The sequence below is a fragment of the Ranitomeya variabilis genome, chromosome 6, assembly GCF_051348905.1.
Source record: "Ranitomeya variabilis isolate aRanVar5 chromosome 6, aRanVar5.hap1, whole genome shotgun sequence".
NCBI lineage: Eukaryota > Metazoa > Chordata > Amphibia > Anura > Dendrobatidae > Ranitomeya > Ranitomeya variabilis.
In genome coordinates this window covers 364,139,400-364,159,079 of record NC_135237.1, presented here as the reverse complement: position 1 = coordinate 364,159,079, position 19,680 = coordinate 364,139,400, and positions in this window count along the sequence as shown.

The following is a 19,680-nucleotide window of genomic DNA, read 5'->3' as shown; positions in this document are numbered from 1 at the left end:
TTTGCAGCCAATATCACATATTAAAGTGCATTTGGCCTGCTAGTTTGGTTGGGCCTACTAACGGTGTCTGCCACTCCTTGGTATTCTCCTGTGTTTTTCTCCTGACCTTCCATCTTCAGGCTTTCGGCCTATAGGAATTTTAAAACTGCATTTGGCCTACTGGTTTGGTTGGGCCTACTAACGGTGTCTGCCGCTCCTTGCTGTTCTCCACTGAACAAAGCAGTGCTGCCTGTTTACTCCTGTTACCAATTTTGAACTGCATTTCGCCTACTTTATTCTTTGGGCCTATATCTGTGTTTCCTCCTCATCCTGCCCATTGCCCAGCCACTGCTAGATGAGTCTGCTGGTACATTGACCCAGACCACTACATTCCCCTTGCACTCTACATAGCCAGTATCTGACCCTGCAGAAAGTCTGGTTCCCCTTCCTGCATACTATACCACCTTACACGGGGACAAAGAGGAAGGTGCAGATGAAAGTGCCGGTTCCTTCAACAGGTGGGGGGGCATACTCATTGGCGACGTCACTGGCACAGGGCCCCTCATAGTACGCAAAAGTGTCTCTGCCGGTGGGAGGCGCCCCCGCCGTCAATCACAACGCCATACTTTGAGGGGCCCTGTGCCAGTGGCAATGCGAACGAGTGTGCCCCCCCCTGCTTGCTCATGATCACAGCACTTGCAAAGTTGAAATACTTACCTATCCCTGCTCCACCGCCGTGACGTAGTCAGCGTTTCCTGGGCCCACGAAAAACTTGAGCCAGCCCTACTCCCCCCACAACTGTTGCCAAATGACCCCCAAATTTTCAATGGCTAACTATTATTATAAGGTAAATTAAGATTGACAAGCTTAAGTAACAAGAATTGATGTTTTTGGCATTAAAATGGGCTCTGTTGGTGTTTTCATGTCCTCCACTCACTGCCGACTTTGATTCTCCATTGACTTGCATTGGGTTTCGTATTTCGGTCGGATCCCCGACTTTTCGCAATAATAGGCCGATTTTACCCGACCCGACTTTTGACAAAGTCGGGTTTCACAAAACCTGAAACGATCCTGAAAAAGTAAAAGTCACTCAACCCTACCTGAGACTATTAACCAGGCCTCCCTGGTTGAGCTAAGATATGATTTGAACTTCCTATAAGCATATCTATTTGTGCCTGGACTAAGACAAGGATTTGTTCGTGTCAAGTGTCCTCAAGAATAACTGTGCTTCATAGACTTTCTGCTTGATTGCATTTTCCTCTGAAGTTTCCTATAGACTGCTAAGCTGCGTTTATTATTTGCACCAAGTGTGGACTTGAGTTTCTCTCTGCACCTGTTTGAATCACCGTGTGATAATATAGACTTTACAACTTATAAAACTGTGTCCTGTAGTTGTCTTGTTTCATGCAAAGAGTCTCCTGAGTTATCCCCTATAATTATTACACTTAGATAGACTGGTCAGCAGGCGTCACATTGCATTTGCAGAGCCCCTGATGTAACTAAACAGTAGAAACCCCCCCATAAGTGACCCCATATTGGAAACTACTGTAGAACCCCCAAGGAACTTATCTAGATGTGTTGTAATAACTTTGAACCCCCAAGTGTTTCATTACAGTTTATAACGCAGAGCCGTGAAAATAAAAAATCTTTTTTTTTCCAAAGAAAATATTTTTTAGCCCCAAGTTTTGTATTTTCCCAAGGGTAAAAGGAGTTGTTGTCCAATGTGTCCTGAGTGCGCTGATACCCCATATGTTGGGGTAAACCCCTGTTTGGGCACACGGGAGATCTTGGAAGGGAAGGGGCACTGTTTTACTTTTTCAACGCAGAATTGGCTGGAACTGAGATCGGACGCCATGTCGAGTTTGGAGAGCCCCTGATGTGCATAAACAGTGGAAACCCCCCAATTATACCAGAAACCCTAATCCAAACACACCCCTAACCCTGACACACCCCTAACCCTAATCCCAACCCTAATCCCTACCGTAAATGTAATCCAATCCCTATCTTTAGCCCCAACCCTAACTTTAGCCACAAACCTAACTGTAGCCTTATCCCTAGCCCCAACCCTAACCCTAGCCCTAACCCTAACCTTAGTCCTAACCCTAACCCTAGTCCTAACCCTAGCCCTAACCCTAGCCCTAACCCTAACCCTAATGCTAGCCCTAACCCTAGCCCTAACCCTAACCCTAGCCCTAACCCTAACCCTAACCCTAGCCCTAACACTAATGAGAGAATGGAAATAAATAATTTTTTTTTATTTTTTTTATTTTTCCCTAACTAAGGGGGTGATGGAGGGGGGTTTGATTTACTTTTATAGCGGGTTTCTTAGTGGATTTTTATGATTGGCAGCCGTCACACACTAAAAGATGCTTTTTATTGCAAAAAATATTTTTTGCGTTACCACATTTTGAGAGCTATAATTTTTCCATGTTTTAGTTCACAGAGTCATATGAGGTCTTGTTTTTTGCGGGACAAGTTGCCGTTTTTATTTGTAACATATTCGGGCATGTGACATTTTTTGATCACTTTTTATTTTGATTTTTGTTAGGCAGAAAGACCAAAAACCAGCTATTCATGAATTTCTTTTGGGGGTGGCGTTTATACCGTTCCGCGTTTGGTAAAATGGATAAAGCAGTTTTATTCTTTCGGTCAGTACGAATACAGCGTTACCTCATTTATATCATTTTTTTATGTTTTGGCGCTTTTATACGATAAAAACTATTTTATAGAAAAAATAATTATTTTTGCATCGCTTTATTCTGAGGACTATAAATTTTTTATTTTTTTGCTGATAATGCTGAATGGCAGCTTGTTTTTTGCGGGACAAGATGACATTTTCAGCGGTACCATGGTTATTTATATCCGTCTTTTTGATCGCGTGTTATTCCACTTTTCGTTTGGCGGTATGATAATAAAGCATTTTTTGCCTCGTTTTTTTTACGGTGTTCACTGAAGGGGTTAACTAGTGAGACAGTTTTATAGGTCGGGTCATTACGGACGTAGTGATACTAAATATGTGTACTTTTATTGTTTTTTTTATTTAGATAAAAAAATTTATTTATGGGAACAATATATATATATATATAATTTTTTTTTTTTACACATGTGAATATTGTTTTTTTTACGCTACAACTTTGCCCCAGGGGGGCATCATGTTATAGTGCAAGATCGCTGATCTGACACTTTGCTGTGCACTGTGTCAGATCAGCGATCTGACGTGCACTCCTGCAGGCTTACCAGCACTTGCTCTGAGCAGGCACTGGTAAGCCACCTCCCTGCAGGACCCGGATGCAGCCCCGCGGCCATTTTGGATCCGGGGCCTGCAGGAAGGAGGAGGTAGGAGACCCTCAAATCAACGCGATCACATCGCGTTGCTCTGGAGATCTCAGGGAAGCACGCAGGAGCCCCCTCCCTGCACGATGCTTCCCTATACCGCCGGAACACTGCAATCATGTTTGATCGCAGTGTGCTGGGGGTTAATGTGCCGGGGGCGGTCCGTGACCTCTCCTGGCACATAGTGCCGGATGTCAGCTGCGATAGTCTTCTGACACCCAGCCGCGATCGGCCGATCGCTATGACGTACTATCCCGTCGGTGGTCATACGGGCCCACCCCACCTCGACAGGATAGTACGTCTAATGTCAGAAAGGGGTTAAGAACTGCGTCGGACAAGGGAGTATACTGTTGGTTTATTTATTTTTACTTTTTCAGAAGATCGATGGCTTTTCTTGGATTACAAGTGTAATAAAGATGGCAAAAATGTGTGGTGTTTTATTTCATTATAATACTTTATTCTGCATGTGTGTGTTTTACTAACCCTTTACCAACTACAGGATTAGTAATGGTAGGAATCTTATTGACGCCTGTCTATTACTAAGCCGGCTAAATGTCACCCATTATTTAGCTTACAAAATCACACACAAATCCGCATAAAAATAAGGCATGAAAAACGCATCAAAAACGTATCAATTTTATTTGAAATAAGAAATGCTAGTACAGGCTTCCTGTATCCATTGTTTCAGATGCTGCACGTCTCACATCTTCACAGCATAGACAATTGCCTTCAGATGACCCAAAAGATAAAAGTCTAAGGGGGTCAGATCAGGGGACCTTGGTGGCCAGTCAACTAGCCCATGACAACCAATCCACTTTCCAGGAAATTGTTCATGTAGGAATGCTCAGTCCTGGCACCCAAGGTGGTGCACCACCACATTATGGGTGTCAGGTCTGAGCATTCCTACATGAAAAGTTTCCTGGAAAGTGGATTGATCGTTGTGGGCCAGTTGAATGGCCACCAAGGTCTCCCGATCTGACCTCTTTGACTTTTATCTTTGGGGTCATCTGAAGGCAATTGTCTATGCTGTGAAGATACGAGATGTGCAGCATCTGAAACAACAGATGCTGGAAGCCTGTGCTAGCATTTCTTCTGTGGTGTTGCTATCAGTGTGTCAAGAGGGGGGAAGGAGAGTTGCATTGACAATCCAACACAATAGGCAGCACTTTGAACACATTTTGTAAGTGGTCATAAACTTGTAAATAACTCATGAAACAATAAAGTTACGTTAAAACCAAGCACACGGAATGTCATATATACTTTATCTTTTAGTTCCCAATGTACTTGTACCTACTTACAAGTTTGATTGTTTGTACTGTATGTTGCAATACTTTGGTAATTATTACTAATCACAGTCTCATATTAAGCCTTGGTAGTGGCTGGGCTTTGTACAAGTACCAAGATGTCCTGGCAACCCTTAAGCTTCCTGTGATCATGCTGTGGGAGGCCATAGTAATGGTCACCCCTCAAAGGCAACATGATGCTGGGTTGCCATTGCAGCTAGGGGCATGCTGAAGCCTCACATTGTTGCCAATTTGTAGTCCTTTGGGGATGGTGTAACTTAAATGCTGCTCTCAGTAATTGATGAGGGCATTTAAGAGCTTAAACAGCAGAGTTAGCTATGATCGTTGCTGTTAGAGGCAAGTGTCAGCTTTAAGAGACAGCCTGCACTTGCCCTGTGTGGGGCAGTCTCACCTCCTAACCCTGCTCCACATAACCCAACCTGTTCTGTGACAGATATATATGTATATGTCATGGAGCGTGAAGATGTAATGTTGTGGATGGCTATTTTCTATACATACAGTATACGTAGAGAGAAAATGAGGGAGAGTGAGAATGGAAGGTTCAGTAAAGAAAAATGTATTCAAGTAAGGCTTCTTTCACACTTCCGTCGGCAGGCGGCCGTCATAATGCGTCAACGCAACGTATCGACGGATGTGTCAAAAATAGTGTAAAACGGATGCAACGCATCCAGTGTTTGTACGGATCTGCTAGACGGTTCCATCAAAAAACTGGATCCGTTGCATCCGTTTTATCCCTTTTTCCCATCCATTTCACCCATTTTTTTGACGGCTCCGTCTTCCATGCCTACAAATGGGAGTCTCCCAAATGTGATTGGCTACTGGAAAATAATGGCTGGCTGGCAGGCCTCTGGCTGGACGCTGGCTGGCAGGCCTCTGGCTGGTGCAACCCTCCTCTCCCACTCTTGACACACTGATGGCAACATCGCAGAAGAAATGCTAGTACAGGCTTCCTGAATCCATGGTTTCAGATGCTGCACATCTCGCATCTTCACAGCATAGACAATTGCCTTTAGATGACCCAAACGATAAAAGTCTAAGGGGGTCAGATTGTGAGACCTTGGTGGCCAGTCAACTAGCCCATGACAACCAATCCACTTTCCAGGATACTGTTCATGTAGGAATGCTCAGACCTGACACCCAAGATGGTGCACCACCACATTATGCGTGTCAGGTCCAAGCATTCCTACATGAAAAGTTTCCTGGAAAGTGGATTGGTCATTGTGGGCCAGTTGAATGGCCACCAAGGTCTCCCGATCTGACCTCTTTGACTTTTATCTTTAGGGTCATCTGAAGGCAATTGTCTATGCTGTGAAGATACGAGATGTGCAGCATCTGAAACAATGGATGCTGGAGGACTGTGCTAGCATTTCTTCTGTGGTATTGCTATCAGTGTGTCAAGAGGGGAAAGAAGGGTTGCATTGACAATCCAACACAATGGGCAGCATTTTGAACACATTTTATAAGTGGTCATAAACTTGTAAATAACTCATGAAACAATAAAGTTACGTTAAAACCAAGCACACTATTGTTTTTCTTGTGAAATTCTCAAAAAGTTTGTTGTGTCACATGACCCTCTTCCCATTGAAAAAATAAAGTTGGATCCAAAATGGCCACCATGGTCACCACCCATCTTGAAAAGTTTAGCCCCTCCCATATACTGGTGTGCCACAAACAGGAAGTTGATATCACCAACCATTTCCATTTTACTTAAGTGTATCCATATAAATGTAAATGGCCCACCCTGTATATATAAATAAACAGATAACAGTGAGCAAAGGTAAACAAAAAAAGTACAGAGATGCACTACTCAGATATTGGATACCGACAAAAAACTGGTGCTATAAAGTCTCATAAAATATACATTTTTATTATGTTATAATAAAAAACACTCAATACAAAGAAAAATAGAGTGCCCCAAAGAGGACCAATGCACACAATGTATGTAAATATAACCAGATAATAAGATAAGGTACTAAATCCCAAAGTCCTAGACTGCCATTCCTAGACTGCCAAAAAGGACCATGTCTACCTATTTAGGAGGGCAACTTACAACTGGTGATGTGAAAAGAAGGGGATGTGTGTAGCTAGGTCAAAGGACCATTACGAGTGTTTCACCTGCAGCTTTTTCAGGGGGTTCTCTTCGGGGCACTCTGCTTTTCTTTGCAGTGAGTGTTTTTTATTACATGTTATAATAAAGATGTAGATTTTATAAGACTTTATAGCACCATTTTTTGTCAGTATTCAATATGTATATATAGTCAATGTCATATATACTTTATCTTTTAGTTCCCAATGTACTTGTACCTACTTACAAGTTTGATTGTTTGTACTGTATGTTGCAATACTTTGGTAATTATTACTAATCACAGTCTCATATTAAGCCTTGTTAGTGGCTGGGCTTTGTACGAGAACCAAGATGTCCTGGCAACCCTTAAGCTTCCTGTGATCACGCTGTGGGAGGCCATAGTAATGGTCACCCCTCAAAGGCAACATGATGCTGGGTTGCCATTGCAGCTAGGGGCATGCTGAAGCCTCACATTGTTGCCAATTTGTAGTCCTTTGGGGATGGTGTAACTTAAATGCTGCTCTCAGTAATTGATGAGGGCATTTAAGAGCTTAAACAGCAGAGTTAGCTATGATCGTTGCTGTTAGAGGCAAGTGTCAGCTTTAAGAGACAGCCTGCACTTGCCCTGTGTGGGGCAGTCTCACCTCCTAACCCTGCTCCACATAACCCAACCTGTTCTGTGACCGTTATATATGTATATGTCATGAAGCGTGAAGAGGTAATGTTGTGGATGGCTATTTTCTATACATACAGTATACATAGAGAGAAAATAAGGGAGAGTGAGAATGGAAGGTTCAGTAAAGAAAAATGTATTCAAGTAAGGCTTCTTTCACACTTCCATCGGCAGGCGGCCGTCATAATGCGTCAACGCAACGTATCGACGGATGTGTCAAAAATAGTGTAAAACGGATGCAACGCGTCCAGTGTTTCTACGGATCTGCTAGACGGTTCCATCAAAAAACTGGATCCGTTGCATCCGTTTTATCCGTTTTTCCCATCCATTTCATCCATTTTTTTGACAGCTCCGTTTTCCATGCCTACAAATGGGAGTCTCCCAAATGTGATTGGCTACTGGAAAATAATGGCTGGCTGGCAGGCCTCTGGCTGGACGCTGGCTGGCAGGCCTCTGGCTGGCAGGCCTCTGGCTGGCTGGTAGTCCTCTTGCTGTCAGGATGCTTGCTGGCTGGAAGGCCTCTGGCTGGCTGGTAGTCCTGTGGCTGGTAGTCCTCTGGCTGGCTGGCATGATTCTTGATGGCTGGGAGGAGTCTTGCTGGCACATTGAGGAATGACGTCACAGGCCAGGTTTATATAGATTTGGGGCTGTCTGGCCAATTGGCTACTAAATACTGATTTGGAGCATGCTCAGTGTAAAAAATGGATTCCAGCGCTGGAATCCGTCATGCGACGTACCACGACAGTTCCTGTGTCCAAAGGCTTCCATTCTAGCTAACGACGTATGCCGCAGGATCCGTTGTGTCACGTTTTCCCAACGCAGACAAAAAACGTTTAATTGTACTTTCTTCCAGATGACGTGTCGCCAAATTCTGACGGGTTCAGTGCACGACGGACGAAACGCGTTGCCATGCGTCGCGATACATCGCTAATACAAGTCTATGAGAAAAAAAACGCATCCTGCGGGCAAATTCGCAGGATACGTTTTTTCACAAAACGACGTATTATGATGGGGAATGAAAGACGGAAGTGTGAAAGAGGCCTAAGACTTCTGCACACCAAATATACTGAACAGTGCAGTCCATAGGAGTGCAGCACTAGCATCAAGAACATTACCTAGTTACCTAATTAAGGTTACAGATAAGCTGTCATTTTTTTACTTTGTGCAGTGTGTCATAACTTGGGAGTCTGCTGAAATGATATGAAAAGGGCACAAAGAGATCTTGGAAGTTAATGTTTTTTAGAAATGTCGCCTGTTGTGATCATCAGGTCATGGTCATGTCTGTACATTGTGGCTGGTTACCAGCCTTTCAAATTGATGTCTATAGGTAACAGGCTGCTTTGAATTGAAAGCTGTCTAATTCTTTGCAGATATACTGTATATGAGTATGGTATTGCAACATGTACCTCTTACAAGGGGTATAATATACCCATACTGTCACATCAAACTGAATATTTTTACTTGCAACATTATTTATTAGACTGTCAACTCTACCTTTGTAAATACGTGTTCCTTTGTAGAGACTTACTGACAAGTTGGTAAAAAAACATTATTGTGTAAAATGAATACTAAAATTAGAACACAACACATTTTCCATCTAAAAAACTTTTTGATACTTCATGAGAGGGTTGAAAGCATTGTTGCTGTGGATCCTTGTTGTTACCAGTTGAACTGTTTAGGACTTTGCTCATTGCATGGTGATGATACAATATGTTTTATACTATACCATATGTTTATATTACAGATAAATGAATGGCATTGATGAAAATTAAATTTGTGCAGAACTTTTAGGGATCCTGAATCTGCAAAAATCGAAAAATTAAAAAATGGCCACTGCTATTTTACACATTGCAAAAGGTTGCATCAGTTTGGTAAATTATCACATGACCTCTAGTGCGGTTGGCCGGACTGACCTATAATGCCTAACAACTATCACATCACATGTCATTGCATAGCCAATCAAGAGGGACTGTCATAAGCTGTATGAAAGCGAAGGCAGGGAATGCAGTAGACATTTTATGGTGAATCTGGATAGTGAGAGATGACGTCATAGCTCACAGCTTTGTCATAAAGATAGGGAAAGCAATATGTAACCCCTATCCGTGGAAAGATAATTTGGGGTAAGAAACAAGGGGTCTCCTGATCTGCCAGTGCTGTTCAAAGCTTTGTATGTCCGACACCCAACAATAGAGGTTTTTATTCAACTCAAGAAAAAGCGGGATGGCTTAGTGCATTACCAGAAAAAGGATATGTGAATTTACAGAACAAAAGCCATAAATAATGGATTCTGCTAGCTTCCTCCAAAACCAGCTCTAAGTGTCTTCAACAGTTGTAAACAACACCAACACCCTGTCTCATTGTTTTTTAAACAAGACATATACAGCCTATGACTTCTGCCACTGAGGAAGCCTCAATTTGGAAGGTGATACATGTGGGTTTTTTCTACCTTTGTTCTCAATTACAATTACACAGGTTCTATTATTTTGCCTTTCTCTTACGGATTGTCTGTTCATATTTTCACAGATTGCCTTGGCAGTATACAATATAGATCTTTATTTATTATGGACTATTTGCTTATTTATGTTAATGCTACCTAAAACCATCTGTTTAATTCTTGCCATTGTCATATTGCAGTATAGGCATATCTGTAATGATCACTGTATTTACTATTGGTAACCTGTGTACCATGCGATTAGATACGACGGATTAATGCTCCATTACGGGTTTGTCTGGTGGTGACATTTTCATAACCATTGGGCCTTTAAGTATTTTTAATTGTACTTTTGGCTTAAATGTCAATAACTATTCATAATCTTGATTTTATCCCTTCTTTGTGATACTTCTTTTTTCTTTGATGTTCTTGATTTACATTTTGTATGTTCTAGGTTGACCCCTTCAATACTGTGGTGCCCTCTTTGCCTTTGATTTTCCAAGACATATAAAGCTAATACAAAACACAAAGTTATTAAAGTTAGATATATTGATATACATTTTTAAATGATAATCAAAACCGGTTAGAAAACATTAGCTAGAAAATATAAAACCATGAACAACTTCTACTGATACTGTGTGTTGTAGAACAGCAGTAAAGGAGATTAGTGCAGAGATTCATTTGATAGGAAGAGAGAGACAGGAGAGTTAGCAGTGATTGATCATAGTGGTTATAGTGCTGCCTCAGTATTTCATTTATACCTTGTATATTTTTTTCATTCCTCATGCAGAAACAGGCCACCCATTTTACAGAAAGAAAAAAAAATAACTATGTGACTGTCTTACAAAGTGTATAGGTAACAAATGTATTGGTCTCTTTTGTAGAGCTGTAGCTGCTCAGCTTTTTGGGGGGCATATTATGCACTTGGTATTTTTTGGTCAGTCATTTTTGAGAATGAGTAATTCTATTAAAACAATACAAAGAATAAGTAAAAAAAATTCAAACATTTCACTCTTTGATTGTGTATCTAAGGGTAGATTCACACGAGCATATAAACAAATTGGTGAGAGTTTCATCCAAAAAAGTGGTACGATTTTTCTCTCACTTGTCATCCTTGTGGGATCCGTATGCAATCATTACTGTATGAATATAATACTAAAACCAAGCTTAATACACAGATACGGTAACAAGCTTACTCCTTAGAAATGGTACCAGAACCAAGCTTACTGTATAAATACGGTACCAGAACTGAACTTAATACATAAGTACAGGAACATTAATAAGATTGCCCCATAGGGACAGGAGATAAACAAAGCTTGCTGTAGAGATATGAGAAAAGATTATGATGTCAGGAAAAAGTCTGGATTGGAAATTGCATGTTTTTCTCACAGTTTTGTCTAATTCATGAAACAGCATGTTTTGATAAAAACTGAACACTATGCACTATATCAACACTTTTTTAACCCCTTAGTGACAGAGCCAATTTGGTACTTAATGACCGAGCCAATTTTTACAATTCTGACCACTGTAATTTTATGAGGTTATAACTCTGGAATGCTTTAACGGAACTGTTGTGAATTCTGCTCTTGGGCTCCCTCCGGTGGTTGTAAGTGGTAGCGCTGCTGTCTCTGAGTCGCAGCATTTGTCAGGTGTGTTCACTTTTTGCAAATCTGACTGGGCTATTTAGTCTTGCTTTGCCCTTTGGTCAGTGCCAGTTTTTCCATTGTTCCCGGAGGATTCACATCTCTGCCTGGTCTCTCCTGCTTTGCAGTTCTTTTCAACAAAGATAAGTTCTGGCCTTGATTTTTTGCTGTCCACATGCTGTGGCCTTATTGTTCAGTTCTTTTCCATGTTTGTTTTGTCTTGTCCAGCTTGGTCTGTATAAGGATTTGTTTAGCCAAGCTGGTATCTCTGGAGATGCAGATATACCCTCCATATCTTTAGTTAGCTGTGGAGTTTTTGTATTTTCTGTGGTGGATATTTTCTAGTGTTTTAATACTGACCGCATAGTACTCTGTCCTATCCTTTCTATTTAGCTAGAAGTGGCCTCCTTTGCTAAATTCTGATTTCAGTCTGTGTATGTTTTTTCCCTCTCCTCTCACAGTCAATATTTGTGGGGGGCTTCCTATCGTTTGGGAATTTTCTCTGAGGCAAGATAGTTTTCCCTTTTCTATCTTTAGGGGTAATTAGTCCTCCGGCTGTGTCGAGATGTCCAGGGAGCGCTAGGTACATTCCACGGCTACTTCTAGTTGCGGTGTTAGGTTCAGGGTCTGCGGTCAGTACAGGTACCACCTTCTCCAGAGTACGTCTCATGCTGCTCTTAGGCCACCAGATCATAACAGGAACACACTGATTCTAAGACTGTTTTTTCATGACATATTGCACTTCACGTTAGTGGTAACATTTCTTCAATATTACTTGCGATTATTTATGAAAAAATATGGTGAAAATTTTAAAACATTTTCAATTTTCAAATTTTGAATTTTTATGCCCTTAAATCAGAGAGATATGTCACACAAAATAGTTAATAAATAACATTTCCCACATGTCTACTTTACATCAGCACAATTTTGGAAACAAAATGTTTTTTGTTAGGAAGTTATAAGGGTTAAAAGTTGACCAGCGATTTCTAATTGTTACAACAAAATCATTTTTTTAGGGACTATCTCACATTTAGGCTGCCGTCACACTAGCAGTGTTTGGTCAGTATTTTACATCAGCATTTGTAAGCCAAAACCAGGAGTGGGTGATAAATGCAGAAGTGGTGCATATGTTTCTGTTATACTTTTCCTCTATTTGTTGCACTCCTGGTTTTGGCTTACAAATACTGATGTAAAATATTGACCAAAGACTGCTAGTGTGACGGCAGCCTTACAGTCACTTTGAGGGGTGTACATGACAGAAAATTTCCAAACTTGACACCATTCTAAAAACTACACACCTCAAGGTGCTCAAAACCACATTCAAGAAGTGTATTAACCCTTTACATGCTTCACAAGAACTGAAACAATGTGGAAGGAAAAAATGAACATTTAACTTTTTTTTGCAAACATTTTACTTCAGAACCAATTTTTTTTATTTTCACAAGCTTAAAATGAGAAAATTAACCACAAAATCTGTAGTGCAATTTCTCCTGAATACGCAGATACCCCATATGTAGGGGTAAACCAATGTTTGGGTGCACAGCAGGGCTTGGAAGAGAAGGAGCGCCGTTTGACTTTTTTAATGCAGAATTGGCTGGAATTGAGATCGGACGCCATGTCGCGTTTGGAGAGCCCCTGATGTGCCTACACAGTGGAAACCCCCCACAAGTGACACCATTTTGTAAACTAGACCCCTTAAGGAACTTATCTAGATGTATGGTGAGCACTTTGAACCCCCAAGTGCTTCACAGAAGTTTATAACGTAGAGCCGTGAAAATAAAAATCACATTTTTTACACAAAAATTATCCTTTCGCCCACAAATACTTATTTTCACAAGGGTAACAGGAAAAATTAGACAACGAAAGTTGTTGTGTAATTTCTCCTGAGTACGTCGATACCCAATATGTGGGGATAAACCGCTGTTTGGGCGCACGGCAGAGCTTGGAAGAGAAGGAACTCCGTTTGACTTTTTCAATGCAGAATTGGCTGGAATTGAGATCGGTCGCCATGTCACGTTTGGAGAGCCCCTGATGTGCCTAAACAGTAGAAACTCCCCGCAAGTGACCCCATTTTGGAAACTATACCCTTTAAGGAACTTGTCTAGATGTGTGGTGAGCACTTTAAACCCCCAAGTGCTTCACAGAAGTTTATAACGTAGAGCATTGAAAATAAAAAATCAAATTTTTTCTACAAAAATGATCTTTTTGCCCCCAAATTTTTATTTTTACAAGGGTAACAGGAGAAATTAGACCACGAAAGTTGTTGTGCAATTTGTCCTGAGTACGAGGATACCCTATATGTGGGGGTAAACCACAGTTTGGGCGCACGGCAGAGCTTGGAAGAGAAGGAATTCAGTTTGACTTTTTCAATGCGAAATTGGCTGGAATTGAGATCGGACACCATGTCGTGTTTGGAGAGCCACTGATGTGCCTAAACAGTAGAAACCGCCCAGAAATGACACTATTTTGGAAATTAGACCCATTAAGGAAATAATCTAGATGTGTGGTGAGCACTTTGAACCCCCAAGTGCTTCACAGAAATGTATAACATAGAGCCGTGAAAATAAAAAATCCTTTTTTTTCCTCAAAAATGATTTTTTTAGTTCGCAATTTGTTATTTTCTTAAGGGTAACAGGAAAAATTGGACATCAAAATTTGTTGTCCAGTTTGTCCTGAGTACACTGATACCCCATATGTGGGGAGACCACTGTTTGGCACACAACAGGGCTCAGAAGGGAAGTAGTGACGTTTTAAAATGCTGACTTTGATGGAATGGTCTGCGGGCATCATGTTGCATTTGCAGAGCTCCTGATGTACCTAAACAGTAGAAACCCCCCACAAGTGACCCCATTTTGGAAACTAGACCCCTCATGGAACTTATTTAGATGTGTGGTGAGCACTTTGAATGCCCAAATGCTTCACAGAACTTTATAATGCAGAGCCGTGAAAATAAAAAAACCTTTTTTTTCCTCAAAAAAGATTTTTAGCTTGCAATTTGTTATTTTCTCAAGGGTAATAGGAGAAATTGGACCCCAAAATTTGTTGTCCAGTTTTTCCAGAGTACGCTTATACCCCATATGTGGGGAAGGGGCACTGTTTGGGCACACATCGGGGCTCGGAATGGAAGTAGTGATGTTTTAAAATGCAGACTTTGATGGAATGGTCTGCAGGCATCATTTTGCATTTGCAGAGCTCCTGATGTATCTAAACAGTAGAAACCCCCAAGTGATCCCATTTTTGAAACTAGACCCCCCCACAGAACTTATCTAGATGTGTGATGAGCACTATGAACCCCCAACTGCTTCACAGAAGTTTATAATGTAGAGCCATGAAAATAATAAATCATATTTTTTCCACAAAAATGATCTTTTCATCCCCAAATGTTTACTTTCACAAGGGTAACAGGAGAAATTGGACCCCAAAATTTATTGTGCAATTTATTTGTAGTATGCTGATACCCCATATATGGGGGGACCACTGTTTGGACGCATGGTAGAGCTCGGAAGGGACGGAGCGCCGTTTTAGAATGCAGACTTTGATAGAATGGTCTGCAGGCATTATGTTGCGTTTGCAGAGCCCCTGATGTACCTAAACAGTAGAAACCCCCCACAAGTTACCCCATTTTGGAAACTAAATCCCCCCAAGGAACTTAGCTAGATATGTATATAGGAGAAATTGGACCCCAATAGTTGTTACCCAGTTTGTCCTGAGTATGCTGGTACCCCATATGTGGGGGTAAACCACTGTTTGGGCGCACGTCAGGGCTCGGAAGGGAGGGAGCACCATTTGACTTTTTGAACGCAAGATTGGCTGGAATCAATGGTGGCACCATGTTGCGTTTGGAGACCCCTGATGTGCCTAAACAGTGGAAACCCCTCAATTCTAATTCAAACACTAACCCCAACACACCCCTAACCCTAATCCCAACTCTAGCCATAACCCTGATCACAACCCTAACCCCAACACACCCCTAACCACAACCCTAACCCCAATACACCCCTAACCCTTATCCCAATCCTAACCCTAATCCTAACACTAATCCCAACCATATCCCTAATCCCAACCCTAACCACAACCATAACCCCAACACACCCCCAACCCTAACCATAACCCTAACCACAAGCCTAATCTTAACCCTATTTCCAACCCTAGCCCTAATTCCAACCCTAACTCTAATTCCAACACTAAACTCTTAGGCTATGTGCCCACGATGCGGATTCGTGTGAGATTTTTCGGCACCATTTTTGAAAAATGCACAGGTAAAAGGCACTGCGTTTTACCTGCGGATTTACCGCGGATTTCCAGTGTTTTTTGTGCGGATTTCACCTGCGGATTCCTATTGATGAACAGGTGTAAAACGCTACGGAATCCGCACAAAGAATTGACATGCTGTGGAAGATACAACGTAGAGTTTCCGCGTGGTATTTTCCGCACCATGGGCACAGTGGATTTGGTTTTCCATAGGTTTACATGGTACTGTAAACCTGATGGAAAACTGCTATGACTCTGCTGCGGATCTGCAGCCAAATCTGCACCGTGTGCACATAGCCTAATTCTAACCCTAACCCTAGTTCTGACCCTAATTCTAACCCTAACCCTAACCCTAACCCTAGCCCTAACCCTAACCCTAACCCTAGCCCTAACCCTAACCCTAGTGGAAAAATAAAAGTAAATATATTTTCTTTATTTTATTATTGTCCCTACCTATGGGGGTGATAAAGGGGGGTCATTTACTATTTTTTTCATTTTGATCACTGTGATAGGTTTTGTCAGTGATTAAAATGTACCTGGAATGAATCTGCCTTTCGGCAGATTCGGCGGGCGCTGTTGTGAACTATACTTTTTGGCTCCCTCTTGTGGTCACTAGTGATTTGGCACTTGGATTGTCTTTTACCAGGTTGGTGCTCACCTGCTTCGTTAGGCCTGGGGTGTTGCTATTTAAACTTCCTGGATTCTCAGTCCAGTGCCTGGCATCGTTGTAATCAGTTCACTTCTGTTTGCTCCTGTCTTCAGGTCCTGGTTCTTTGCAAGATAAGCTAAGTCCTGCTTTTGTACTCTTGATCATTTGCATTGTTCATATTTTTTGTCCAGCTTGTACAATATGTGATTCCTGTTATTGCTGGAAGCTCTAGGGGGGCTGATATTCTCCCCCCACACCGTCAGTCGGTTTGGGGGTTCTTGGATATTCAGCGTGGATATTTTGCAGGGTTTTTTGCTGACCATATAAGTCTTCTTACTATATTCTGCTATTAGTCAGTGGGCCTCTCTTTGCTAAATCTAGTTCATTCTTACGTTTGTCTTTTCTTCTTACCTCACCGTTATTATTTGTTGGGGGCTTGTATTACTTTGGGGTCTTTTCTCTGGAGGCAAGAGAGGTCTTATTTTCCCTGATAGGGGTAGTTAGTTCTCCGGCTGGCGAGAGACGTCTAGGATCAACGTAGGCACGTTCCCCGGCTGCTGTTAGTGTTTGCGCTAGGATCAGGTATATGGTAAGCCTAGTTACCACTTCCCTATGAGCTGGTATTTCTGTTTTGCAGACTTTGCTGTAATCTTTGAGGTCTCCTGCCATTGGGATCATAACAGTATGCCAGGACAATAAATAGTTAATGCATTGCTGAAGTGGGATTAAAAGATAAGAAGTTCTCAGTTTTTTTTTTTTTTTCCTCCCCTTTATCTCTGAGTGGCTTGAAGCTTTGCTGCAGACATGAATGTTCAGACCTTGATTACTAGTGTGGATCAGCTTGCTGCACGTGTGCAGGGCATTCAGGATTTTGTTGTTAGCAGTCCTATGTCAGAGCCTAAGATACCTATTTCTGAGCTGTTCTCTGGAGATCGATTTAAATTTAGGAATTTTAGGAATAATTGTAAATTGTTTCTATCTTTGAAACCTCGTTCGTCTGGAGATTCAGCTCAGCAAGTTAAAATTATTATCTCCTTCTTGCGTGGCGACCCTCAGGATTGGGCTTTCTCGTTAGCGCCAGGAGATCCTGCATTGGCGGATGTTGATGCGTTTTTTCTGGCGCTCGGATTGCTTTATGAGGAGCCTAATCTTGAAATTCAGGCAGAAAAAGCTCTACTGGCCATCTCTCAGGGCCAGGATGAAGCTGAGGTGTACTGCCAAAAATTTCGGAAATGGTCCGTGCTTACTCGATGGAATGAATGTGCTCTGGCCGCAAATTTCAGAAATGGCCTTTCTGAAGCCATTAAGAATGTGATGGTGGGTTTTACAATTCCTACAAGTCTGAATGATTCTATGGCGCTGGCTATTCAGATTGATCGGCGTTTGCGGGAGCGCAAATCCGCTAAACCTCTGACGGTGTTGTCTGAACAGACACCTGTCTCAATGCAATGCGATAGAATCCTGACTAGAACCGAACGACAAAATCATAGACGTCAGAATGGGCTGTGTTTTTACTGTGGTGATTCTACACATGTTATGTCAGCATGCTCTAAACGCCTAACCAAGGTTGTCAGTCCTGTCACCATTGGTAATTTGCAGCCTAAATTTATTTTGTCTGTGACTTTAATTTGTTCATTGTCTTCCTACCCTGTTATGGCATTTGTGGATTCAGGTGCTGCCCTGAGTCTTATGGACTTGTCGTTTGCCAAGCGCTGCGGTTTTGTCCTGGAGCCTTTAAAGGTTCCGATTCCTCTCAGAGGAATTGATGCTACGCCACTGGCGGAAAATAAACCGCAGTATTGGACACAAGTGACCATGTGCATGACTCCTGAACATCGGGAGGTGATTCGTTTTCTTGTTCCGCATAAAATGAATGATTTGGTCGTTTTAGGTCTGCCATGGTTACAGACCCATAATCCTGTTTTGGATTGGAAGGCTATGTCTGTCTCAAGTTGGGGTTGTCAGGGAATTCATTGCGATTCTCCGCCGGTGTCTATTGCTACTTCTACTCCTTCAGAAGTTTCTGAGTATTTGTGTGACTATCAGGATGTATTCAGTGAGTCCAGGTCCAGTGCTCTTCCTCCTCATAGGGACTGTGACTGCGCTATAGATTTGATTCCTGGCAGTAAATTTCCTAAGGGACGATTATTTAATTTGTCTGTACCCGAGCATGCCGCGATGCGTTCTTATGTCAAGGAGTCTTTGGAGAAGGGGCATATTCGTCCATCCTCTTCCCCTCTCGGTGCGGGATTCTTTTTTGTGGCCAAGAAAGACGAGTCTTTGAGACCTTGTATAGACTATCGGCTTCTGAATAAAATCACTGTTAAGTTTCAGTATCCGTTGCCGCTATTGTCAGACTTGTTTGCTCGGATTAAGGGCGCCAAGTGGTTCACCAAGATAGATCTTCGTGGTGCGTACAACCTTGTGCGCATTAGGCAGGGAGATGAATGGAAAACTGCATTCAATGCGCCCGAAGGTCATTTTGAATACTTGGTGATGCCCTTTGGGCTCTCTAATGCCCCTTCAGTGTTTCAGTCCTTTATGCATGATATCTTCCGGAAGTATCTGGATAAATTTTTGATTGTGTATCTTGATGATATTCTGGTTTTCTCGGATGATTGGGATTCTCATGTGAAGCAGGTCAGGATGGTGTTTCAGGTTTTGCGTGATAACGCTTTGTTTGTGAAGGGCTCAAAGTGTCTCTTTGGAGTGCAGAAGGTTTCCTTTTTGGGTTTTATTTTCTCCCCTTCTGCCGTGGAGATGGACCCAGTCAAGGTCCGAGCTATTCATGATTGGACTCAGCCCACGTCTGTTAAGAGTCTTCAGAAGTTCTTGGGGTTCGCTAATTTCTACCGTCGCTTTATCGCTAATTTTTCTAGCGTTGTTAAACCTTTGACGGATATGACCAAGAAAGGTTCTGATGTGGCTAATTGGGCTCCTGCAGCCGTGGAGGCCTTCCAGGAGCTGAAGCGCCGGTTTACTTCGGGGCCTGTTTTGTGCCAGCCTGATGTCTCACTTCCCTTTCAGGTTGAAGTGGATGCTTCTGAGATCAGTGCTGGGGCTGTTTTGTCGCAGAGAGGCTCTGGTTGTTCTGTGATGAGACCATGTGCCTTTTTCTCTAGGAAGTTTTCGCCTGCTGAGCGGAACTATGATGTTGGTAATCGGGAGTTGTTGGCCATGAAGTGGGCATTTGAGGAGTGGCGTCATTGGCTCGAGGGTGCTAAGCATCGTGTGGTGGTCTTGACTGATCACAAAAATCTGATGTATCTCGAGTCTGCTAAGCGCCTGAATCCTAGACAGGCTCGTTGGTCATTGTTTTTCTCTCGTTTTGACTTTGTGGTCTCATACCTGC